This window comes from Chiloscyllium plagiosum, unplaced genomic scaffold (genome assembly GCF_037043375.1).
Source record: "Chiloscyllium plagiosum isolate Xiang-an unplaced genomic scaffold, Cpla_swu_hap1 HiC_scaffold_6, whole genome shotgun sequence".
NCBI classification, from domain to species: Eukaryota; Metazoa; Chordata; class Chondrichthyes; order Orectolobiformes; family Hemiscylliidae; genus Chiloscyllium; species Chiloscyllium plagiosum.
Window position 1 is genome coordinate 31734710 of NW_028270144.1, and position 26630 is coordinate 31761339.

General features: G+C 43.4%; 1 protein-coding gene across 2 annotated transcripts in view; it reads left to right on the forward strand.

The window, feature by feature from the left end:
* slain1a (SLAIN family member 1a) overlaps nt 1-26630 on the forward strand; it is a 123199-nt gene that overhangs the window by 23348 nt on the left and 73221 nt on the right. The gene's annotated exons all lie outside the window — the stretch shown is intronic.

Here is a 26630-nt window from a genome sequence, read left to right on the forward strand (position 1 = left end):
TGCACTCTACTGGCTCACCCTCTCTGCCACCGTGAGCTATCGCTGGCATGTCCTAGTTCTCCTGAGGCCCTGTTCTATATCCTTGCTGCGCCATGTTCCAGTGTCTAGTCATGGCAAGCTGTGGTTTAGCTGGAATGCTCTTTTTGTACGACACCATCTTCAATGTTCTGAAGAACTGTGTATTTAAAAAAATAGACAGTTGCATCTAATAAAATAAACTGCTCACTTGTCAAATAAAATGGAAGTGATTCTTCACTTCCAATATACTCTTAAGCATAGCCTATTAGATTGTATAATAAAGCGAGGGTTTTGGAAATTGGGCAATAGTTTCAGTCACTCAATTTGACACCACAGGCTGTATGAATATATGTGTGGGAAGTGTACTTTACATTTGCAGCATCACCTAAATCAGCCCATTAAGTATGCCTTTAATTGGTTTATTTTTCTTATTCTGAGCCCTTTATTTTCTGTATTCATTAGGAAGAGAGCAGTTTCCTTTCTGTCCTTTTCACTCAAAGATCCTTTCATTAGAGATTTAATGAGGTTATTTAGCAATGTAAAGTTGTATTGGGTGAATGATGAAAAGAGAGATCTTGCAAGTGTATGATATTCATTTGGTGGTACGCAAAGCATCTTATAGGTTACGAAAGTTAAGAAAACTTCTAAAATGTTTGCTTTCACGCAATCCCTGTGCTTTTTGCTGACTAAATTTTCACCATTTTAATCATTACTATTTTTCACAGCTTGTGAGATGCAAATCTTTTAGAAACTTAGAAACATAGAAATATTAAAAATAGAATAGGGGTAAGCCAATTGGCCCTTTGACCCTGCTCTCTCATTCATGGCTGATCATTCAACTCAGTAACCTGTTCCTGCTCTCCCCCAGTACCTTTGCTGCCCTATGCCCCAAGTGCTATGTCCAACTTTCTCTTGAAATTGTATAATGTTTTGGCCTCTACTGCTCTTTGTGGTAGCAAATTCTATAGACTCACTACTTTCTAGGTGAATAAGTTTTATGTTTGTTTTGAGAAGAAGTGAAAATAAGTATTTTTTTAAGCTTTTGTATTGTTTCAACATGTGATTCTTCATTGGGAGAGATTCTGGATGTGCACTGGCTGAATTTCTCCCTGGTTCTTTGAAGAAGTCTGGAGTAGTGTATATGCCTTTGTAAATATTTCTGAAAAACATTTAAAAAATTTTAACTGATTTGTCTGGATATAAGAAGATACAGCATTTGTCTACAGTGTCCACTTTGCGAGTATGGTGATATGACTAATAAATGCGCAGGAAGGCTAAAATCTTGAGCACCAGCAGCAATGTGTTCTGATAGGTGGATCCATTAAAGAGTCACTAGTTATCAAGCACAGAAAATGCACTAGATACTGAGTAGGACATGTTGTAATTTTAGTTATAGCTATTGTGTTAGTATGTTGTATCGTCTAGTTGCCCAGCCTGTGCCTGGGAAACTTGCTGTCATTAATCTTCTTTTGTACTCTTTTTTTTAAATAAGCAATACCTGTTTAGGTAGTCTCTCATGGGGTATTGCAATCTTCCTTTTTACTCTGAGTGTAATGGCCTGTCTAATTATCAGAGATAGAAGATAAACAAGTTCAAGTCTTAACAAGTACAATCACTTATGCATGACAAAATATACCTTATTCAACAATAGCAATATGTACAGCTAATATGTATTAGTTCAGAATAATAACAGCTATCAGGAGCCATGTATATCATGTCTGTCTCCATTGGGATCTCGGTTAAGACAAACTGTTCCCCTTCCAAAGGTCTATGACATCATCAGAGTTTGCTGAGCTCAGTACAAGTCAACATTAATTCTTTTAAAGCCATTACTTGATGAACATGTCAGGATTATGGAGGAAGAAACAGTATTAATGTTGCAGATCATCAACCTTTCTTCAGAATTAAAAGCAAAACTATGGAGCTTTCAGGGACTCAGAAGTGGTAATTTGTGAAGCTCATGGGCTGCTTTGCTTTCCTGAAATATCAAACTTAAATTTTAAATATTAAATATAGATCTGGTGGGAATTCTATAAATAACATGGACATATTATCTTCTGAGTACTAAAGGTTTATCTAAATCCACCGTACTGAAAGCAGACATTAGAATTAAATAGGCTGTACCAAAATTGGTCATATTTATAAATTTTATTCAGAATGACACAAAAACTTGACAGTATTTGATTGATCTTGAATAGCAGTGTTGTTATTGCGTATCATAATAAGATCTTTGTGAAAGGTTAGAACTGCAGGGCTGCTGTTCAGTGGATCAAACGAGCTTTTGTTTTTCTTTAATTTGGCTCTAACTCTTGCTGTGCTGTGTGGAATTTATACATTTATATTTAAAGGCATTGTACTCTCTCCTACCACAAGAAAGGCTAGGATGTGAAATATTTAAAGTAAGAAAAGAATAATTAAAGGCATTTGCTAGTAGATGTTGGTGTTTAAGTGTTTTGAATTCTTCAGAGAGCTATACTGCCCCCATCTAGTCTTAAATCTTTGCCTATATAAATTTACAAGGGCTCGGTCTTACAGTCTTGAACTCCTGATAAAAGATACGCACATCTGTAGTATGTCTCTGGCAAGTGGAAGAAAAGCAAGTGACTGTGCAACTGGCTAGGGACCAGACACAATCAGGCAAACTTGAAGATGTGCTTACCCTCATAACTTGTTTTAAAGGTCCCGGACATCATGTGGGCAGTTCCCTGAATATGTGGAGGCATGTTTTCAAATTGTCTCTTGTTATACACTGCACTTGCCAGAGTCATTGAAGTTACTTTTTTTGCGTCAGTGTCCTTCCAGCAGAGACAAATGTTACCTGTAACATCAATCCACTGTTCAATTTTGCAAGGGTAAATTACGGAGGGCCCTGGAAATCTGAAATAAAACAAAATGAAGCTAGAAGAGTTCAGCAGGTAATGCAAATTCTGAAGGCAGAGATATGGAATTAATGCTTCTGGTCGGTGACCTTCTCATAAAGGTCATCTACCTGAAATGTCTCTGGTTCTCTCTCCACAGATGCTGCCTGACTTGCTAAGTGTTTTCAGCTGTTCTGTTCTTAATGCTGTTCAGTAGTGCTTTAAGCAAGTACTTGTTGCCATGTTTACCAAATTAAACACACAATTCTGGAATTATCTGAGAAGGAGGCCAAGGAAAATAGTTTCTCGCTGTGTATTGAATGAAAACCCCTCAAAATTTTGATCACTTTTAATAAATTTCCACATAACCTGTCTGCTCCAGAGAACAACCTGAATGGGCTAAGATAGGCTTCAAGTAGATATCGAGATCTGGGGTTTGCATCAATTAGAGTTGTCCAGCCCCATACATCAAGAGAGTCATTGACTGCACACCATCTTGCAAGCTTGTTCAGACTAGCCCGCTGCTTTCCTGAATAGCAAGCACTCCCCCTCTGTTAATGTACTATTGCTGTGTGATTGCTAGCAGTACAATACAAGGATGTTTGCCTGCCTTCTGCAGGTGCCATAACTTTGGCTGTGCTAAGTCAGTGAGAAGCTGCACATTTGTTTTGTGCCTTCTCCTAGGAACCCACATTTAGTGGTCAAACTACTGCATTGTGATCTATGAATCATCAGGAATCCATAATTGAACAGCCCATTGGAATCTTGAAGCTTCCAGCAATTCTAGTAAAATGATTGATGTATATGATAAAGTTGTGCTGTACGGCTGAGTAACTTTACCATGCAACTAGGAGCCAATAGTAGCAGTAGACATTTAGCAACCTGAAATTCTTGATAAGAAGAGGATAGTGATGTAACTGGAAGACAAATCCTACCTATAGCCAGAGCTTCAAGTGATCAACCTCTGTTCCTTTGAATTAACAGACATGTCCAAAGTAAAACCTGTTCTTTGTAACCTGCATTAATCCAAAGACCAACATTGATTGACATATCACTGATTTTAGATGGTCATCAGATACTACAAAAATATAATCTAGCAAAGGCTTTTTAAAAAATTATATAATTTTACCAACTTCTACAACTGCTTGGACAGTGGTTACCACCAGCACATTTCATGTTTCTGTAAAGTGTGTCTTGTAATGACCTGCAGCATGCATAAAAACTGCTGTAGCTCAGGAAAAGGCTGCTGAGATCTTTTTGTGAATTCTCAGAGTTTGGACCTAAGAGGGACTGGATGCAAACTTTAGTAACCTGACTTCCAAAATGACCTTGCCCAGCTGGCATGTGACACAAGGATGGGAATTGGAATGGTGGTTGGTGAGGTTTCAGATGTCCCATCATGTTCCACTCTTATTCCATTATCTCATCTGTTATTAGCTATGACTCAGCAGTTCCTCCTGCTTTTTTCCTAATCAAGATCAATGCCAGGCTTTTGATATTCAGAGCCCTCCTTAGCAACATAAAAACAATCCCAGTGTTCTGTAGGTCCTGGTAATGAGCTCAGCTACCTAGTCATCACTGGTGACAGCCTGCTTCAAATATTCCCATAAATCTGATATTATGATGCTACCTTTAGGGGTGCAATCTTGAAATGAAGAAATGCAGGCAAGGAGACAGTCATTTTTTTTTACTAAGTCACCAAAGGTGCAAGAGATGGTGACTCCCACAGTCTTCATAGTCATGCCGACACGTTCTCTGTTTTTGGTATCAGAGACATTGACAAGGAAGATCCAGCTGCAGTAGACATTAGGGTAGCTACACACTCACTTCATAATTAATTATAGATTAATGATGTTGAGTTCCAAAACCTCTGTCAAGTTGTTGGTAAACCCCTACATCATCTCTATCACTGCTAATGTTTTAATATAACTGGCAGTTGCCAGTGAGGAATAGATTTTTTGAATATAAGGAAATAAAACATGATGAGAATGTGAAGTTCAGTTCAAAGGTTGACCACGGTCATAGTAAATAGCAGAGCAAACTCACAGGACCAAATGGCAGACCCATGCTTGTATTTCAAGCATTTATTGATTTCAAGATTGAATTCCTAAAATTGACATCATCATATCAGATTTACTAGTCGAACATTTGAGCCAAGTAATCAACATTGCTGTTGTGTATTGACCATCCAGCTGAGCTCATTAACTGCACCTAGAGGTAATTGAGATTGTTTCCATGTTGCTGTAGAGAGTGCTGAATGTCAGTGTCCTGGCATTGATCTTGATTTGGGGAAAAAACAGTGGGAAATGTGCCAGTAAGAAGGCTATGTCGCAGAAAGTAGAAACATGAGTTTAAAAATAGGAGTTGTTGTCACCACATTGCAGGTCTTTCTGCATCTACAAAGTGTTGAGGCAATTTAATACTTTGGGCATATGCCTTTGATCTGAACTGAAACTGAACAGATGATTAAACATTTTAGTAATATTGGAAAATAGACTGATAAAAGGCTTGTATGCAGTTGCAAATAGGGAGTTTTTAGTTGAATGACTTGCAAACTATTAAATAAAAGACTGTTCAGTGATACTCGAGCAATGCAAAGACATTTAAAAGCAAACCACATGTCCTATTAGATAAAAGGGTGATGTACTAAAGAGACAGCCGCAGAGGCAAAGGCAAAAAGGAACAGAGAAAGAGAGAGAAATTGTAATTAATGGTCCATATTTGAAACTATCTAGTAAATATAGACTTCTTATAATTCCAGATTTCCCTCTTGCTACAATTGATGTTTAGTTATCTTTAACAGTATCTTGGGCTATGACCTTTAATTACCCTCTCTCTGTCAGTTTTCAAAACTGTAAAATACAAATTTCAGTCAGTCAGGACCAAAAAACTGAAATTGAAATGTGTTTGTAAGTTTAATCTGGCCATCATGAGTAACGGGAAAACTGCAGTTGTCCAAGGGCACCAGCCAAACGTTATGGGGATTGCACTCCAGGATACCTTAGCTCCTGCTTTTGCCAATGCAGCATCTATGTGCTTTTAGCCAAGTGTAATTGAGTTGGGTTTCTATGGTAAGATAGAGCACACCAGAAAAGGTAAAACAGAAACTCTACTTGAGCAGAATTCTCAGTAGCTTGTTTTGGAGACTCCTAAACGTGGTGATGGATTTCTGCTGGTGGTCAAATGCTCAGCTGACTAGATACTATCTCATACAACCAAATGAGCTTGATAAAGTGGGACCTTTTTAACTATTTTGCCAGTATTTTCTTCACAATTTAATTATGTCCCACACGAGGGAGGAGTTTCATTTTTAAGCTAAACAATGTCTTGAGAGCTGGGTATTAACGTACTGCTTTCAAATTGTCTAACCAATTGGAAATATTAGGTAAATATTCAACACCAATCATATCAACATACATTTAACATGGGAATCTACATTATAGCAATGAAAAAGGAGATACCAAACCTGCAGGGTGGAAGCAGTGACTGAAAACTACTTCCATTACAAAAGAATTTGCCAATTTTCAAAGTGGAGAAAAGGATAACTGGGTCAAGGAACTTGTTAAAAATGGACTGAAATAAATAGGGATTGTACCGTTGAAGGGGATGCACTGTATTTTGTCTGACTTTGTTGGACACATTTAGGCAGAGCTTATGCATCATATTCTGATATTTCTTCTAAACAATGTCATGGGATCTGTTAAGTCCACCTGGGAAAGGCAAATTGGGTCTTGGTTTAATGGTCTATCCAAAGGTGGTACCACTAACAGAGCAGTACTCCCTCAGTGCTGGACTGGAGTGTCTGCCTTGGCAGTGCATACGGTTAGAGATTTTAAAAAAAACTGCAGATACTGGAATCCAAGGCAGATAAGCTGAGGGCTGGAAGAACGCAGTAAGCCAGGCAGCATCAGGAAATGGAGAAAGAAAAAACAGTGGAAGATTTGGGGCACAGTGTCTATGTAGGTAGTGAAGAAGGGTTACACCTGAAATGTTGACTTCTCCACCACCTGATGCTGCCTGGCTTGCTGTGTTCCTCCAACCTCCTGCTTGTCTACCTTGACAGTACATACTGCAATTTTAGTCTCAGCCATTGTTAACTTGTTCTGCCTTCTGAGGTCGACTTTAACTTTATACTGTTAGCTCAATGTTATCTGGCATCTGTAGGGTTCAGATTAAAATTGATCAAGTCAGCGAGGTGAAAAGAAAAGGTTAAATCTTTGCTTTAGGTGTCCCATTACTGCTGCTCATTTTGTGGCCTTTTTTTTTTCAAACTTCCCCTTGTTTTCCGATTGGATTCATTTCAACCCCAATTTTGATTAGAGGCAGAAATTAGAGGAGCAGGACGTGAGACAGGTCGTGATACTTCTGGAATGTGAGGCCCAAGAGACATTTACTCCGGGGCCTCTTTATTGTAATGCATGATTAATTTCTGCCTGAAACTGGCTGGAATGATAACCAGAGATGGAAATGTGTTGCTGGAAAAGCGCAGCAGGTCAGGCAGCATCTAGGGAACAGGAGAATCGACGTTTCGGGCATTAGCCCTTCTTCAGGAATGAGGAAAGTTGGTCCAGCAGGCTAAGATAAAAGATAGGGAGGAGGGACTTGGGGGCGGGGCGTCGGAAATGTGATAGGTGGAAAGAGGTCAAGGTGAGGGTGATAGGTCAGACTGGGGTGGGGGCGGAGAGGTCGGGAAGAAAATTGCAGGTTAAGAAGGCGGTGCTGAATTTGACGGATTTGACTGAGTCAGGCTGGGGGGAGGGGAAATGAGGAAACTGGTGAAATCCGAGTTCATCCCTTGTGGTTGGAGGGTTCCTAGCCGGAAGATGAGGCGTTCTTCCTCCAACCGTCGTTTCGCTGTGGTCTGACGATGGAGGAGTCCAAAGACCTGCATATCCTTGGTGGAGTGGGAGGGGGAATTGAAATGTTGAGCTACAAGGTGGTTGGGTTGGTTGGTCCGGGTGTCCCAGAGGTGTTCTCTGAAACGCTCCGCAACACATGCGCTTTTCCAGCAACACATTTCCATCTCTGATCTCCAGCATCTGCAGACCTCACTTTCTCCTGGAATGATAACCATCCTGCTGAATAAAAGTCTGGGCTTGTGGGGTGTTAGGCAGATTCTGAAGCAGAGCTGAAAAATGTGTTGCTGGAAACGCGGCGCAGGTCAGGCAGCATCAAACGAGCAGGAGAATCGACGTTTCGGGCATAAGCCCTTCTTCAGGCTTATGCCTGAAACGTCGATTCTCCTGCTCCTTTGCTGCCTGACCTGCTGTGCTTTTCCAGCAATACATTTTTAAGCTCTGATCTCCAGCATCTGCAGAGCTCACTTTCTCCTAGGTTCTGAAGCAGACCATAAGAAGTCTTAGAAATGTTGGGAGGAATCAGAAGATCCATGAAGGAGAAATCCTGGGGGAAGCCTGCAAATCATAAGGGGTAAGGTATTTACGCTCTCCACGCTTCAGGCTCTCTGCCTGTATTCCTGATGAAGGGCTTTTGCCCAAAATACGTCGCTTTTACTGCTCCTCGGATGCTGCCTGAACTGCTGTGCTCTTCCAGCACAACTAATCCAGAATAAGGTATTTACGTTGAGCTAAGAGGAGCTTTAAAATTTACTTTATTCTTCCTGGGAGATCATCAATGGCATCAGAAGGTAATCTTTCCCTCCAATCTTTATTGCTCCCTTTCTCTGTTGAGAGTAAGAACTTGGGTTTTCATTTTTTTTTCTTTTTACTGTGGTGCCATAAATGGGGGAGGCTGGAATTTTGCTCTAAGACATTCATTGTTGAGTTGGGAGAAGATGGTTTGATGCAAAGCAGTTTTTAGTACAGTGTAGATTATCACATACTTGCTGCCTTGTTACTGTTGAACATTAGCCAACAACCATCAGAATTTCTGACAATTTTATTATGAAATGGAAGAAAGCCTGTCTGTATTGATGCTTTTAATTTGTGCTGATTAGTATGAGCTTTTTAGTGTTAGAATTTAATAGTATATTGAATGCTTGGAACGTTATCTCACCTGCAGTCATTTCTACAAAATAATTTTACAAATATACATTCATTGTTAATTATTGTGAAACAGCTGTCAGTCTTCCAGAACCAGGAATCATATTGCATGCTTTTCATTACAAAATATAACCTCGATTTTGTGATAATATGTAGAAAGATTCATGCTCATTTACTCACTGATTATTCACTGCAACTATATGTTACCCAGTTTAATTACTGTTCTTTGTACAGTGTATGCAGGAATGACATGATAATCACTGTGTTTCTTGGCTTTGCACATTTGTAAATAAAAGAACAGATGGTGAAAGACTATTGAAGACCTCAAACCTTTAACTAAGATTTGTATTGTTTGGAAAGATTAATTATCAATATAGATATTTCTTTTCCTTATTACAGCTGTCTCCCAAATGACATAGTGAAGGTAACTCAGTAAGTAATGTAATTATTTATCGCTTGTTTCATATTTCTAGATTTTCTGAGGTTACCCAAGTTAGGAGTATTTCATAATGAAACACATTATTTTGCTGCCTGCAGTATTCTTAGCCTATTATATCGACCTGTGAAATGTAATCTGTCCTTGCCGTGGTCACCAGTGTAAATATATTACCTTTTAATGCAATTATTGCATAAGCAAAACTGTTGTCATGGTTGAACATAACCTGTGCCAATTCCTTCATTTAACACTTATGTTTGAGCATGTCTTAAGGCATTTCATCTGGATTGCATTCTAAGACATTGCCATTTTAAAATGTTGCGCTTAAGTTTTGATGCTGCATATTTTGGAAAGGGAAGGCTGGCATAATCTATTTATAAGAATTAACTTTATCTTTTATTTGTATGTTTGATCGTAACTTTTGTAAAGGAATGAATTGAGCTTGTACTCTAAGACTAAAAACAGCCAAATAAAATGTAGGGTTGTCTAGCTTTTGACAGTTTCTATAGCAACAGCGTGGGAACGTAATCTTTTTTTTAACATGCAAATGCTTCATACGAACCGAAACTAGTCTTCAATAGCTTTTATTTTTGCAATCCTCTGATGACTTAAAACAAAGTGAAAACTAAATCACTGTGATACCAACAATGAAACAATGTGGCTTCCCCAGCCCTGTATAGTTTCTTCATTAGTTTCATGACGCAATCGTAAGCAGTAAACGATTTGAACACTACAAAACTGACATGAAAAGAATCAGAGGCTTCTTTTTAAAATTTGATCTTAACTATGCAAGCAAATTAATTACATTCAAGCTCATTACAATATCTTGGTGACATTCAATACATTGAGAGTGAATGAGTGTTTGTAATTATTTTTGAGTTATAAGAATCTTTTCATGCTAAACTATTTAAGAGCTATGAATCAAATGTTAACAAGTCTGAATGTGCTAGCTATTGTGCTACAGCATCTCAAGTGCTCTTGAGAAGAATGAAAAAAAACTGGCACTTGTATATTGCTTTTTATCACCTCTGGACATCATAAAGTGCTTTATAGCCAACATATTGCTTCTGACTGCTGTAATATAGAAAAGGTGGCACTCGATTTGCACGCAACAAGCTTCCAGCAGTGTGGTAATGGTCAGGTTGTTTGAGGGATAGTCAGTGGATAGCACATCATGGAATCTATCTCTTCTTTGAAGTAGTCTTAGTATCTTTAATGTGTACCAGAAAAGATGGAGGCAACTCAATTTAAAGTCTGACTCAAATAACAGCAATTCAATCTTTTGATTTTTTTTCTTGGTGATTAACATCGATTGAGAGGAATCTGGGCTGAGTGCACCTGGAGAGCTTTCCAACTAGCGCATTGGATTTTTGAGAACCCTGCTGAGCCATTTGATGTTCAACACTGGTATCTAGAAGGTGATGGCAATGGATTGTACTTGCTGGAATATCATGGGAATTCTGAGATCCTCGAAATTTCATGTTGAGGGTGAAATTTGCTCTAACTATTTGGAAAAGGTAGGATCTCCGGACACACTGATGGAACTTCGTGCCAGTGAGGTGAGGCCAGCTCCTGCTTCACCTGACTCTCAAAACATTTGTCCTGTGAACTCAGCTGTGCTTGTCTTTAATAGGAAACCTGATCAGGCAACAACAATAAACTCTAAACCAGGTTCCCAATGGCACTGTGGGAGATAAAAACTAAATAATTAGTGAAGTGCTGATCTCTGGAATGGGGACACAATCCTAGGCCACCTATACAAGTTGGGGAAAGTGCAGATGTATGTTGGGTTTGCATCTTGTTACCCTTTTTTTAATGGGTGTGTATTGGCACAAGGAAGTGCTGCTGGAGAGCTGGTGAAACTGATCCTGCTGCAGCATGAGGTGAGAAGGAGGAAAATAATCACATCTGCAGTCTCACCAGTCCTCCCTCAACTTGCCAGTTGCAGAGAATGGCCAGTCCCATCCAGCCTGATGATTTGCTGCACTTTGCCTGTGCGGAGATTCCCAAAAAAAAACAATGTTCTGCTTCCAGTTGTATTGATTTCTCCCTGCTGTAAGGAAAGTAATTAGCAATTTGATCTTCCATGGACAAAGTCTCTCACTCAATGCAGCAGTGGACAAAATGGTTATGGTGCCGGATGGCAAGTGTTAGCTTGGAAGAAACTGGTGGTGTAAAGTTTCAATTCACATCCTTGGGAAGGGCCATAAACTGTGGAAGTTGGCCTTCAAGAGTTGGCATTGCTATGTGTTGATTCCTTTTATAGAGTAAGGCAGCATCATTAGAGTACATCATATTAGATCTTCCTTCAACACTTCCACTTCTTGAACGGTCTGTTGTTTAGCCGTGGTCTCTGTCCCAAGTTCCCAGATTAGCAAATAGCTTATGCCAGTCTGAATGTGCAACATGTTCTACGTTCTGTTAATAGTGTGCTTGATGTTTGTTGCTTGCCACCTTTCCTGTGCCACAGGGCAAACCAATTGTCAATATAGAAAGCTGTTTTTAAAAGCGAATGTAGTCCCGCTTAGAGTCATAGGATGTCCAGCATGGAAACAGACCCTTCGGTCCAACTTGTCCATGTCGACCAGATATCCCAACCCAATCTAGTCCCACCTGCCAGCACCTGGCCCATATCCCTCCAAACCCTTCCAATCATAAAAGCATCCAATTGACAACTTTAACAATTTTTTTTGTTCATTTACAGGATGTGGGCATCACTGGCTGGGCCAGCATTTATTTCTGCATGTAAAATGTAGATGAACATTGTTGTGCCAAACTTAATGCCCACCCTTGTGGTGTTTGGTGGTATGGGTTGTAGTTATTCATGAAAGAGGGTGGGCTATTGGGTGAGATTTCTATGATCTCCAAAATGGTGCTTGTTGCTCAGAATATGGCATTCCTTCCAGCTGTCCAGACATGAGACCCTTGTCACCTATGTTAAATATCACACGTTAGATCTGATAAACGCTTAATTATTATGTTATCAAAATAATTTATCTTTTTTATAGGTGCACTAGTTCATTTTCTCTGTGCATAACAAAACTGGAAGAGACTGGTACATTAATTACTCTGACAACAGAGCCCTTAATTATTGAGTAAACAATATGGAAGTACCAAGCATTTCACTTGTCCCCCTGTAGAATTTCAGTCACTAAGTATCCCAAAGCTCAAACTCGTTAAACATTTTAGACAATAGACAATAGACGCAGGAGTAGGCCATTCAGCCCTTCGAGCCTGCACCGCCATTCAATATGATCATGGCTGATCATTCTTAATCAGTATCCTGTTCCTGCCTTATCTCCATAACCCTTGATTCCACTATCCTTGAGAGCTCTATCCAACTCTTTCTTAAATGAATCCAGAGACTGGGCCTCCACTGCCCTCTGGGGCAGAGCATTCCACACAGCCACCACTCTCTGGATGAAGAAGTTTCTCCTCATCTCTGTCCTAAATGGTCTACCCCGTATTTGTAAGCTGTGTCCTCTGGTTCGGCACTCACCCATCAGCGGAAACATGTTTCCTGTTGCCAGAGTGTCCAATCCTTTCATAATCTTATACGTCTCAATCAGATCCCCTCTCAGTCTTCTAAACTCAAGGGTATACAAGCCCAGTCGCTCCAGTCTTTCAGTGTAAGGTAATCCTGCCATTCCAGGAATTGACCTCCTGAACCTACACTGCACTCCCTCAATAGCCAGAATGTCTTTCCTCAAATTTGGAGACCAGAACTGCACACAGTACTCCAGGTGTGGTCTCACCAGGGCCCTGTACAGCTGCAGAAGCACCTCTTTGCTTCTATACTCTATTCCTCTTGTTATGAAGGCCAGCATGCTATTAGCCTTCTTCACTACCTGCTGTACCTGTATGCTTGCCTTCATTGACTGGTGTACAAGAACACCCAGATCTCTCTGTACTGCCCCTTTACCTAAATTGATTCCATTGAGGTAGTAATCTGCCTTCCTGTTCTTGCCACCAAAGTGGATAACCATACATTTATCCACATTAAACTGCATCTGCCATGCATCCCTCCACTCACCTAGCCTGTCCAGGTCACCCTGTATTCTCCTAACATCTTCATCACATTTCACCCTGCCACCCAGCTTTGTATCATCAGCAAATTTGCTAATGTTATTGCTGATACCATCTTCTATATCATTAACATATATTGTAAAAAGCTGTGGTCCCAGCACGGATCCCTGCGGTACCCCACTGGTCACTGCCTGCCATTCCGAAATGGAGCCGTTTATCACTACCCTTTGTTTCCTATCAGCCAACCAATTATCAATCCAATCTAGTACTTTGCCCCCAATACCATGCGCCCTAATTTTACTCACTAACCTCCTGTGTGGAACCTTATCAAAAGCTTTCTGAAAGTCCAGGTACACTACATCTACTGGATCTCCCTCGTCCATCTTCAGAGTTACATCCTCAAAAAATTCAAGAAGATTAGTCAAGCATGATTTCCCCTTCATAAATCCATGGTGACTCTGTCCTATCCTGTTACTACTCTCCAGATGTGCCGTAATTTCATCCTTTATAATAGACTCCAGCATCTTTCCCACCACTGAGGTCAGACTAACTGGTCTATAATTCCCTGCTTTCTCTCTCCCACCTTTCTTAAAAAGTGGTATAACATTAGTCACCCTCCAATCCTCAGGAACCGACCCCGAATTTATCGAACTCTGGAAAATAATCACCAACGCATCCACGATTTCCCGAGCCACCTCCTTCAGTACCCTGGGATGTAGACCATCAAGCCCTGGAGACTTATCAACCTTCAGATCTAACAGTCTCTCCAACACCAAATCCTGGCAAATATAAATTCCCTTAAGTTCAGGTCTTTCAGCCACTGTTACCTCAGGGAGATTGCTTGTGTCTTCCCCAGTGAACACAAATCTGAAGTACCCATTTAATTCCTCTGCCATTTCTTTGTTCCCAGTAATATATTCCCCTGTTTCTGTCTTCAAGAGCCCAATTTTAGTTCTAACCATTTTTTTGCCTTGCACATACCTAAAAAAGCTTTTACTATCCTCCTTTATATTCTTGGCCAGTTTACCTTCGTACCTCATTTTTCCTCTGTGTATTTCCTTCTTAGTATTGTGTTAGGGGACTCTCTAGTCCGAGGTACAGACTGGCGTTTCTGTGGCCAGCAGTGAAAAATCAGAAAGGTGTGTTGTTTCCCTGGTGCCAGGATCAAGGATGTCTCAGAGAGGGTGCAGAATGTTCTCACGGGGGAGAGGGGCCAACAAGAGGAACCAACACATAGGGAGGGAAAAGGTTGAGATTCTGAAAGGAGATTACAGAGAGTTAGGCAGGAATTTAAAAAGGAGACCCTCGAGTAGTAATATCTGGATTACTCCCAGTGCTACGAGTAGTGAGGGCAGATGAATACATGGCTGAAGAGCTGGTGTATGAGAGAAGGATTCACACTTTTGGACCATTGGAATCTCTCTTTTGGGGGAGAAGTAGCCTGTACAAGAAGGGCGGTTTGCACCTAAATTGGAAGGGGACTAATGTACTGGCATGGAGATTTGCTAGAACTGCTCAGGAGGATTTAAACTAGTGGGGGGAGGGTAGGATCCAGGGAGATAGTGAGGAAAGAGATCAATCTGAGACTGTTACAGTTGAGAACAGAAACCAGTCAAACAGTCAGGGCAGTCAGGGACAAGGTATGACTAATAAATTAAACTGCATTTATTTCAATGCAAGGGGCCTAACAGGGAGATGAACTCAGGGAATGGTTAGGAACATGGGACTGGGATATAATAGCAATTGCAGAAACATGGCTCAGGGATGGGCAGGACTGGCAGTTTAATGTTCCAGGATACAACTGCTATAGGAAGGATAGAAAGGGAGGCAAGAGAGGAGGGGGGCTGGCATTTTTGATAAGGGATAGCATTACAGCTGTGCTGAGGGAGGATATTCCTGGAAATACATCCAAGAAAGTTATTTGGGTGGAACTGAAAAATAAGGAAGGGATGATCACCTTATTGGGATTGTATTATAGACCCCCCTAATAGTCAGAGGGAAATTGAGAATCAAACTTGTAAGGATATCTCAGTTATTTGTAAGAAAAATAGGGTGGATATGTAGGGGGATTTTAACTTTCCGAACATAGACTGGGACTGCCATAGTGTTAAGGGTTTAGATGGAGAGGAATTTGTTAAGTGTATAAGAAAATTTTCTGATTCAGTATGTGGATGTACTTATGAGAGAAGGTGGAAAACTTGACCTACTCTTGGGAAATAAGGCAGGGCAGGTGACTGAGGTGTCAGTGGGGGAGCACTTTGGGGCCAGCGACCATAATTCTGTTAGATTTAAAATAGTGGTGGAAAAGGATAGACCAGGTCTAAAAGTTGAAGTTCTAAATTGGAGAAACGCCAATTTTGACAGTATTAGACAAGAACTTTCAAAAGCTGATTGGGGGCAGATAAAGGGATGGCTGGAAAATGGGAAGCCTTCAGAAATTAGATAACAAGATTCCAGAGAAAGTATAGTCCTGTGTGGGTGAAAGGAAAGGCTGGTAGGTATTGGGAATGCTGGAGTTCTAAAGAGGGTTTGGTTAAGAAAAAGGAAGCATACGTAAGGTATAGACAGATCATGTGAATCCTTAGAGTATAAAGGCAGTAGGAGTATACTTAAGAGGGAAATCAGGAGGGCAAAAAGGGGACATGAAATAGCTTTGGCAAATAGAGTTAAGGAAAATCCAAAGGTTTTTACAAATACATTAAGGACAAAAGGATAACTAGGGAGAGAATAGGGCCCCTCAAAGATCAGCAAGCCAGCCTTTGTGTGGAGATGCAGGAGATGGGGCAGATACTAAACGAGTACTTTGCATCAGTATTTACTGTGGAAAAGGATATGGAAGATATAAAAAGTAGCGAAATAGATGGTGACACCTTGCAAAATGTCCATATTACAAAGGAGGAAGTGCTGGATATGTTGAAATGCATAAAGGTGGAAAAATCCCCAGGACCTGATCAGGTGTACCCTAGAACTCTGCGTGAAGCTAGGGAAGTGATTGCTGGGTCTCTTGCTGAAATATTTGTATCATCGATACTCACAGGTGAGGTGCCGGAAGACTGGAGGTTGGCTAATGTGGTGCCACGGTTTAAGAAGGGCGGTAAAGACAAGCCAGGGAACTATAGACCAGTGAGCCTGATGTCGATGGCGGGCAAGTTGTTGGAAGGAATCCTGAGGGACAGGATGTACATGTATTTGGAAAGGCAAGGACTGATTCACGATAGTCAACATGGCTTTGTGCGTGAGAAATCATGTCTCACAAACTTGATTGAGTTTTTTGAAGAAGTAACAAATAGGATTGATGAGGGCAGATGTGATCTCTATATGGACGCCAATAAGGCATTCGACAAGGCTCCCCATGGGAGACTGTTTAGCAAGGTTAGATCTCACGGAATAAGCCATTTGGATATAGAACTGCCTCAAAGATAGAAGACAGAGGGGGTGGTGGAGGGTTGTTTTTCAGACTGGAGGCCTGGGACCAGTGGAGTGCCACATGGATCGGTGCTGGGTTCTCTACTTTTTTTCATTTACATAAATGATTTGGATGCAAACGTAAGAGGTATAGTTAGTAAGTTTGCAGATGACACCAAAATTGGAGGTGTCGTGGAAAGCGAAGAAGGTTACCTCAGATTACAACAGGATCTTGATTAGATGGGCCAATGGGCTGAGAAGTGGCAGATTGAGTTTAATTCAGATAAGTGCGAGGTGCTGCACTTTGGGAAAACAAATCTTAGCAGGATGTATACACTTAATGGTAAGGTCCTAGAGAGCGTTGCTGAACAAAAAGTTATTTGGAGTGCAGGTCCTTGAAAGTGGAGTCGCAGGTAGATAGGATAGTGAAGAAGGTGTTTGGTATGCTTTCTTTTATTGGTCAGAGTACTGAGTACAGGAGTTGGGAGGTTATGTTGCGGCCGTACAGAACATTGGTTAGGCCACTGTTGGAATATTGCGTGCAATTCTGGTCTCCTTCCGATCGGAAAGATGTTGTGAAACTTGAAAAGGTTCAGAAAAGATTTACAAGGATGTTGTCAGGGTTGGAGGATTTGAGCTATAGGGAAAGGCTGAACAGGCTTGGGCTGTATTCCCTGGAGCGTCAGAGGCTGAGGGGTGACCTTATCAAGGTTAACAAAATTATGAGGGGCATGGAAAGGCTAAATAGACAAAGTCTTTTCCCTGCGGTCGGGGAGTCCAGAACTAGAGGGCATAGGTTTAGGATGAGAGGGGAAAGATATAAAAGAGACCCAAGGAGCAACTTTTTCATGCAGAGGGTGATACGTGTATGGAATGAGCTGCCAGAGGAAGTGGTGGAACCTGATACAATTGCGACTTTCAAAAGGCACCTGGATAGGTATTTGAATTGGAAGGGTTTGGAGGGACATGGGCCAGGTGCTGGCAGGTGGGACGAGATTGAGTTAGGATATCTGGTTGGCATGGATGGGTTTCCATACTGTATATCTCTATGACTCAAGCACAATCCATTTCCCCTCTGAAAATCCGTGGGATTCTTCAATTAGTCTGAACTGCAGTGACTGTCCCACCACTGGAAGTGCTGAGCCTGAAGGGTTTTATCCAGGTGCTGCTCCCAAACCTACCATCCCAAGACATTAAGGTCAGGAATACAACTGTGTGTGAGTAACTTAGGCAGCACAGTCTTGATCCTGATTTTTAAAAATTCATTTGTGGGATGAGGGTGTCACCAGCTCGGGTAGCATTTATTACCCATCCATAGCTGCCCTTGAGAAGGTGGTGCTGAAGTGCCTTCGTGAACTGCCACAGCCTGTGTGCTATAGGTTGATCCACAATGCCCTTGGGGAGGGAATTCCAGGATATTGACTCAATGACACTGAAGGAACGGTGATGTGTTTCTAAGACAGGATGGTGAGTGGCTTGGAAGGGAACTTTCAGGTGGTGATGTACCTATGTATCTTTGGGTGAGATTCTGCATTTTCGAAAGGCAAATCAGCGCAGGACTTATACGCTTCATGGTAAGGTCCTTGGAAGTATTGCTGAACAAAGAGACCTTGGAGTGCAGGTTCATAGTTCCTTGAAAGTGGAGTCACAGGTAGATAGGATAGTGAAGATGATGTTTGGTATGCTTTCCTTTATTGATCAGAGTATTGAATTTCGGAATTGGGAAGTCATGTTGCTGCTATTTAAGACATTGTTTAGGCCACTTTTGGAATATTGCATGCAATTCTGGTCTCCCTCCTATCGAAAGGATGTTGTGAAACTTGAAAGGGTTCAGAAAAGATACACAAGGATGTTGCCAGGGTTGGAGGATTTGCGCTACAGGGAGAGGCTGAATAGGCTGGGGCTGCTTTCCCTGGACTGTTGGAGGCTGAGTTTATAAAATCATGAGGGACATGGATAGGGTAAATAGACAAGGTCTTTTCCGTGGGTTGAAGAGTCCAGAACTAAAGGCACAGATATAGGGTGAGAGGGGAAAAATTTAAAAGGAACCTAAGGGGCTGCTTTTTCATGCAGAGGGTGGTGTGTGTTGCCAGTGGAAGTGGTGGAAGCTGTACAATGGCAACATTTAAAAGGCATCTAAATGGGCATGTGAATAGGAAGGGTTATTCCATAGAATCCCCACAATGTGGAAACAGGCCATTCAGCCCATCAAGTCCATACCAACCTGCCGAAGAGTATCCCACCCAGACCCATTCCCCTATATTTACCCCTGACTAATGCACCTAACCTGCACATCCCTGGATTGTGGGAGGAAACTGGAGCACCCAGAGGAACCCACGCAGACACGGGGACAATGTGCAAGCACCACACAGTCAGCCAAGGCTGGAATCGAACCTGGGTCCCTGGCGCTGTGAGGCAGCAGTGTTAACCACTGAGCCACTGTGCCACCCATGTGGTATTTATTTGGAGGGATATGGGCCAAATGGTTGCAAACGTGACTGGATTAGGTTAGGATATCTGGTTGGCATGGACAAGTTGGACCAAAGGGTCTGTTTCCCTGCTGTACATCTCCATGACTGTATGACTCCAAGTTGGGATTGGTGTGTTAAAGGATATTTGTTCATACTGTGAGGGTTTGCAGTGAGAGAAAAAACATTAATGTATTACGTTAGCAGAAGCTTGGCTCAGCAAGAATTTTTAAAGATTAGTTGATAAACTTTTGGGCCATTAGACGGAGACTTGACTGGAGTCCGAAGCAAGTTAAGTTTGTCTGAGAAAAATAGATTGATTAGAGTAGTTGAGCGAATGTTACCTTAGTGAAAGAGTTTAGTTTGTGAAATATCCAGAACATTACTTGGTCTCTGGATTCAGCTATAGTACCACCAGGCTATCATCTCCCAAAGGAACCAAACGTACACACAACACTCCAAGTGCAGTCTCACTAATGCCTTGTACGGTTGCACTTACTTGCCTATTTTAATATTGTATTATTTTAGCAATAAATGACAATGCTATTTGCCTTCCTTCTTTCCTGCTGTAAGCTACATACTACATACATTAGATAACATTTCCTTATCAAGAAATTCTGCAATGAATTCAGACAAAAACGATAGTCCATTGACGTAACTTCAGGAAAAGATTATTAAGTTACAAATGTAATATTCATAAAGCTAGTTAGTAACTTGGCTGACTCCACATCAGTCTTGTGTCCTGATGTGGTCTATGACATAGAGCAACAAGTGGTCTGCGCTCTCACACGAACGCACACTTCTGTGGTCTTCTGCTTTTGGCTGGAAGGCAGTCTATTGACTTCCATCCAAACTTGCACGTGCTTTGGTCACTGAAAGCTGGTGTTTATTAACTTGCAAAGCCGCAATCTGTGTGCGTGGTCAGTGACATTCCTGAACGCTGATGGGGCTATGTGAAGCGTGTCTAATTTCTGATTGGCTTGAATTGTGTGATCAGTCTCTGATTGTTAACCACCAGGGATATATTTCCCTCCCCACCCCTATCAGCGTTCTGGAGAGACCACTCCCTCCGCGACTCCCTCGTCAAGTCCATACCACCCACCAACCCAACCTCCACTCCCGGTACCTTCCCTGCAACCGCAAGAAATGCAAAACTTGCTTCCACACTCCCCCCTCACTTCCCTCCAAGGCCCCAAGGGATCCTTCCATATCTGTCACAAATTCCCCTGCACCTCCACACACATCATTTACTGCATCCGTTGCACCCAATGTGGCCTCCTCTACATTGGGGAGACAGGCCGCTTACTTGCGGAACCTTTCAGAGAACACCTCTGGGACACCCGCACCAACCAACCCAACCGCCCTGTGGCTGAACACTTTAACTCCCCCTCCCACTCTGCCAAGGACATGCAGGTCCTTGGCTGCCACCATCGCCAGACCATGACAACACGACGCCTGGAGGAAGAGCGCCTCATCTTCCACCTAGGAACCCTCCAACCGCACGGGATGAATGTAGATTTCTCCAGCTTTCTCATTTCCCCTCCCCTCCACCTTATCTCAGTCCCAACCCCTGGATTCAGTACTACCCTCTTGACCTGCAATTTTCTTCCCGACCTCTCCGCCCCCACCCCCTCTCCAGCCTATCACCCTCGCCCTCACCTCCTTCCACCTATTGTATTACCTTCTGAAACAACCTTCTGTTGTTTCTTATGGTCTTGGGCAAAACAATTGCCGTAGCAGGCAGTTATGCACCCAGACAGTATACTTTCTATGGTGTATCTGTAGAAGTTGGTGAGGGTCCTTATGGACTTGTCAAATTTCCTGAGCCACCTGAGGAAGAAGAGACATTTGTTGGGTATTTTTGACTGTCGAGTCTATGTGGGAAGTCCAGGGCAGATTATCGGTTATCATCCCTCGAGGAATTTGATGCTGTCAACCCTCTCAACCTACATTCCCTGCAGTCAACCCTACTCCAGCTCAGGACAACACTCTCACAGACCTGCAAAGGACCTCTACTATTCTTCATCCACAGAAGGATCCATACACCAAACAAACAGTTCTTCCTAGCCATATCGGAAATTAAAGACAGTAAGTACCAAAAAGTTTCGTCTACTTACCCCCACACTCCGGATTCCTCAACCATTCCAGTATCTTCCATCGGCCTCCCGAACCGCTCGGGTGCCATTACCCACGTGACCGCTGCAGCAACTGCCGCCGCGAACCATGACGTCACTTCGGCCCCCACCGACCATGCAGCCTCCATGATTGCGGCCCAGACAACCGCCTCCACGCTCGCCAGGAAGACCATCGCCAACAGATTCGCGGCCTCCGCAGGATCCACAGCCACCGGGAGCAACACCGTTTCTGCCGTCGCCGCAACCACTTCCGCCCCCAGTGACGTCACTCACCTGCACAACGACCACGCCGCATGTGTCCCTGCCCCCACGCCCGATCCCTGCCCCCACGCCGAACCCCGCCCCCATGCCTGGTCCTAGCTCCCAGCCCTGCCGTATTTTCACCATCCCTCCAGACATCCCCCCTCTCTGAGGATGAAAGATCAGTCCTCAGCAGAGGCCTCACCTTCATTCCCCTACGCTCCCGGATTAACGAGTTCAACACGCGGCGAGACATTGAACAATTCTTCCGATGCCTTCGCCTCCACGCCTACTTCTCCAACCAAGATTCTCCCCCACCCTCTGATGACCCCTTCTCCCGCCTCCAACACACCCCATCCACCTGGACACCCCGTGCCGGCCTCTTACCCGCCCTCGTTCTCTTCACAGCCAACTGCCACCGCGACATTAACCGCCTCAACCTCTCCACCCCTCTCGCCCACTCCAACCTCTCACCCTCGCAATGTGCAGCCCTCCACGTCCTCCATTCCAACCCCAACCTCACTATCAAACCGGGAGACAAGGGAGGCGTGGTGGTAGTTTGGTGCACCAATGTTTACATTGCTGAGGCTAAACGCCAGCTCATGGACACCTCCTCCAACTGCCCCCTTGACCATGAACGCACCTCTCACCACCAAACCATCATTTCCCAGACCATCCATAACCTCATCACCTCAGGGGATCTCCCATCCACCACCTCCAACCTCATCATCCCACAACCCCGCACCGCCCGTTTCTACCTCTTGCCCAAAATCCACAAACCTGACTGTCCCGACCGACCCATTGTCTCAGCCTGCTCCTGCCCCACAGAACTCATCTCTGCATACCTCGACACGGTCCTGTCCCCTTAGTCCAAGAACTCCCCACCTACGTTCGGGACACCACCCATGCCCTCCACCTCCTCCATGATTTTTGCCTCCCCGGCCCCCAACGCCATATCTTCACCATGGACATCCAGTCCCTGTACACCTCCATCCCCCATCTCGAAGGCCTCAAAGCCCTCCACTTCTTCCTTTCCCGCCGACCCAAGCAGTACCCTTCCACTGACACCCTCCTTCGACTGACTGAACTGGTCCTCACTCTGAACAACTTCTCTTTCCAATCCTCCCATTTCCTCCAAACTAAAGGAGTAGTCATGGGCACCCGCATGGGCCCCAGCTATGCCTGCCTCTTCGTCGGATATGTGGAACAGTCCATCTTCCGCAGCTACACTGGCACCACCCCCCACTTTTTCCTCCGCTACATCGATGACTGTATCGGCGCTACCTCGTGCTCCCACGAGGAGGTTGAACAGTTCATCCACTTTACTAACACCTTCCACCCCAACCTCAAATTTACCTGGACCATCTCAGACTCCTCCCTCCCCTTCTTAGACCTCTCCATTTCTATCTCGGGCGACCGACTCAATACGGACATTTACTATAAACCAACCGACTCCTACAGCTACCTAGATTACACCTCCTTCCACCCAGCCCCCTGTATAAACGCCATCCTATATTCCCAATTCCTTTGCCGCAGCCGCATCTGCTCCCAGGAGGACCAATTCCAATACCGAACAACCCAGATGGCCTCCTTCTTCAAAGACTGGAATTTCCCCCAAGACGTGATCGACGGTGCTCTCCACCACATCTCCTCCACTTCCCACTCCTCCGCCCTTGAATCCCGCCCCTCCAATTGCCACCAGGACAGAACCCCACTGGTCCTCCCCTTCCATCCCACCAACCTCCAGATACATTCTTTCATTCTTCGTCATTTCCGCCACCTCCAAACAGACCCCACCTCCAGGGATGTATTTCCCTCCCCTCCCCTATCAGTGTTCTGGAAAGAGCACTCCCTCCGCAACTCCCTGGTCAGATCCACACCCCACACCAACCCAACCTCCACTCCCGGCACTTTCTCCTGCAATCGCAAGAAATGCAAAACTTGCACCCACACCTCCCCCCTCACTTCCCTCCAAGGCCCCAAGGGATCCTTCCATATTCATCACAAATTCCCCTGCACCTCCAGACACATAATTTACTGCATCCGCTGCACCCGATGTGGCCTCCTCTACATTGGGGAGACAGGCCGCTTACTTGCGGAACAATTCAGAGAACACCTCTGGGACACCCGCACCAACCAACCCAACCGCCCTGTGGCTGAACACTTTAACTCCCCCTCCCACTCCGCCAAGGACATGCAGGTCCTTGACCTCCTCCATCGCCAGACCATGGCAACATGACGCCTGGAGGAGGAGCATCTCATCTTCCGCCTAGGAACCCTCCAACCACACGGGATAAATGCAGGTTTCTCCAGCTTCCTCATTTCCTCTCCACCCCCCCCCCCCCACCTTATCTCAGTCCCAACCCCCGGACTCAGCACCGCCTTCTTGACCTGCAATCTTCTTCCCGACCTCTCCGCCCCCACCCCCTCTCCGGCCTATCACCCTCACCTTAACCTCCTTCCACCTATCGCATTCCCAACGCCCCTTCCCCCAAGTCCCTCCTCCCTACCTTTTATCTTAGCCTGCTTGGCACACCCTCCTCATTCCTGAAGAAGGGCTTATGCCTGAAACGTCGATTCTCCTGCTCCTTGGATGCTGCCTGACCTGCTGCGCTTTTCCAGCAACACATTTTTCAACCCTCTCAACCTCCACTCCGTTGATGGAGATGGGGGCATGTTCTCTTACTTTCTTTCTGAGATTCTTTAGTTTTACCGACATTGAAAGAGAGGTTGTTTTGATTGCACCATCTCACCAACCCCTCTGTCTCCTTTCTGTATTCTGACTTGTCTTTGTTTGATATCTGTTTTAGTCTGGTGGTGTCGTCAGTAAATGTGTAGATGGCATTCGTTTAGAATTTGGCACTACTGTTGTGGGTGTACAGGGAGTACAGTAGGGGGCTGAGAACACATCCTGCCGGGGGTGGGGTGGGGGGAAGGTGTCTAGTGTTGAGTGTTATCGTGGAGGAGGTGCAGTTCATTGATTGTAGTCTATGGGTCAGGAAGCTGAGGATTCAGTTGCAGAGGGCGGTGCCGAGACCTAGGCCTCAGAGGTTTGAGGTTACTGCTTTGATTCTTCAGTTTTCGTCCATGGTCAGAGACTGGAGGGTTTAGTTGTGATCAAGAATCAAGTAATATGGGAGCATCAGTAATCATATTTGTTTAACATGTTTGATTTTCTTGCAGCTTGTGAACCAGGGGTTCAGAGATTTGTTTTCTTATTCGGGAGTGATTATGGTATGGTGAGAGATATTGACGACCTGCAACTAACATTTGATACTTATGTTAAAGGAGAAAGTGAGGACTGCAGATGCTGGAGATCAGAGTTGAAAAGTGTGGGGCTGGAAAAGCACAGCCGGTCAGGCAGCATCTGAGGAGCAGGAGAGTCGACATTTTGAGCATGAGCTCTTCATCAGGAAAAAATCCAGTCTCTTCCTGGCGAAGAGCTCATGTTTGAAACATCGACTGTCCTGCTCCTTGGACGCTGTTTGACTGGCTGTGCTTTTCCGGCACCACACTTTGCGATACTTATGTTAAAGCCCACAACATCAATATGAGGCGTTAGTCACATAACACTGAAAAATTCATGAACATATATAAATACCAGATGCTGTAATATATGTACACTACAGTCATTGGCACTTGTATGTCTGGGTTCAAGGTAAGCAATTTGGATGCATAGCAACATACACTTCCCTCTCCATGTAATGCTGCAAGTGGACAGAACTCGGGGAGATGGAATCTGTAAGCTTTTGACCTTGGGTCACATGCCATGATATGGTGATATGAACAGTGAGGAACTAAATTTTAAAGTGGAACCACAAATAGTTTCCTGTCACTCAGCCAATTTTTAATTAAGTGTAGTAATACACATTGTTCTCTCTGATCACACTTGCGTTGTGACAGTTTGCTTGTAGCTCAGGGATTAATTCAGAGATTATAATTTCATAGAATGGTTACAGCATCAAACGAGGTCATTTGGCCCACTGACTCTGCGCTGGTTTTTTTTAAAGGACGAATTTGCCTCGTGTTACTCTGTAGTGCTGCAAATATTCTTTTATTTTTAGATTGCTCTTATGCCTAAATTGAACCTTCCTCCACCACATTCTGAGGTAGTGTAACTGCTTCTAACTGCTTACCATGTGAAAAGGTTCTTATTCATGTTTCCATACTTTAGCCGATTATATCAAATCTGTCCCCTTGAAATTAACTTGTGTGATATAACTTCACATTCAGTTTGTAGTTGAGAATTTTGGGTCTGAAGTTAGTGTCTTGAAGGCATTATAAGTTAAAAAATAAGTTAGAAGGTAGGAAAGGCCCTGGCAGACATTTTAAGGAGACCTTAATAAAAATCTATTTCACTGAGAAGGAAATACCATGAGAAGGATGTACAATATGTGGTTATCTGTGCAGTTAGCGATGGTATTACATTGAAGGGAAGGGGGTAGAACTCCGCAAATGTTCGTGGTAAGCCCGAAGATTGAGAAAACTTTAGAAACGGGCAAAAAGTGAAAAAGGGAGAAATTGGTGTATTTTAGAAAACTGGCAAAAAATGTAAAAACAGTAAAAGTGTTTATCAGCATTTAAGAAGGAAATGGAGTGATAGAAGAATTTGTTCTGAGGCCAGTTTGTCTTTGAAATTCTTTTCCCCAGAAAACAGTGGAGGCTAGGTCATTGATAACATTCAAGGCTACTAGGGATTTTGGGGTTATGAGGTAGGCAGGTCTGAGGAGTTAAGGCCATAATCAGATGAGTTAAGAACTTGAATGGAAAAGCCAGTCAATAGGCCAAGTGGCCAACTGAGTTATTATCTTGAAACTTTAAAACAGCCAACAATTCCCCCATTTAAGTTGGGAGCAATATTGGTCCTTACTATAATTGCTTTGGAGTTTCACCCTGCTTTACCACTGTATAATATGTTGAAACTCATTTATTAAGTTTCCATTTCTGTAGTTTTGTGTTCTTGCATCCAAATGTTTTAGCAGTTCTGCTGTTCAATTGATGCTTTATATTATGTTAATAGCAGCACTAATCTAGTCATTTAT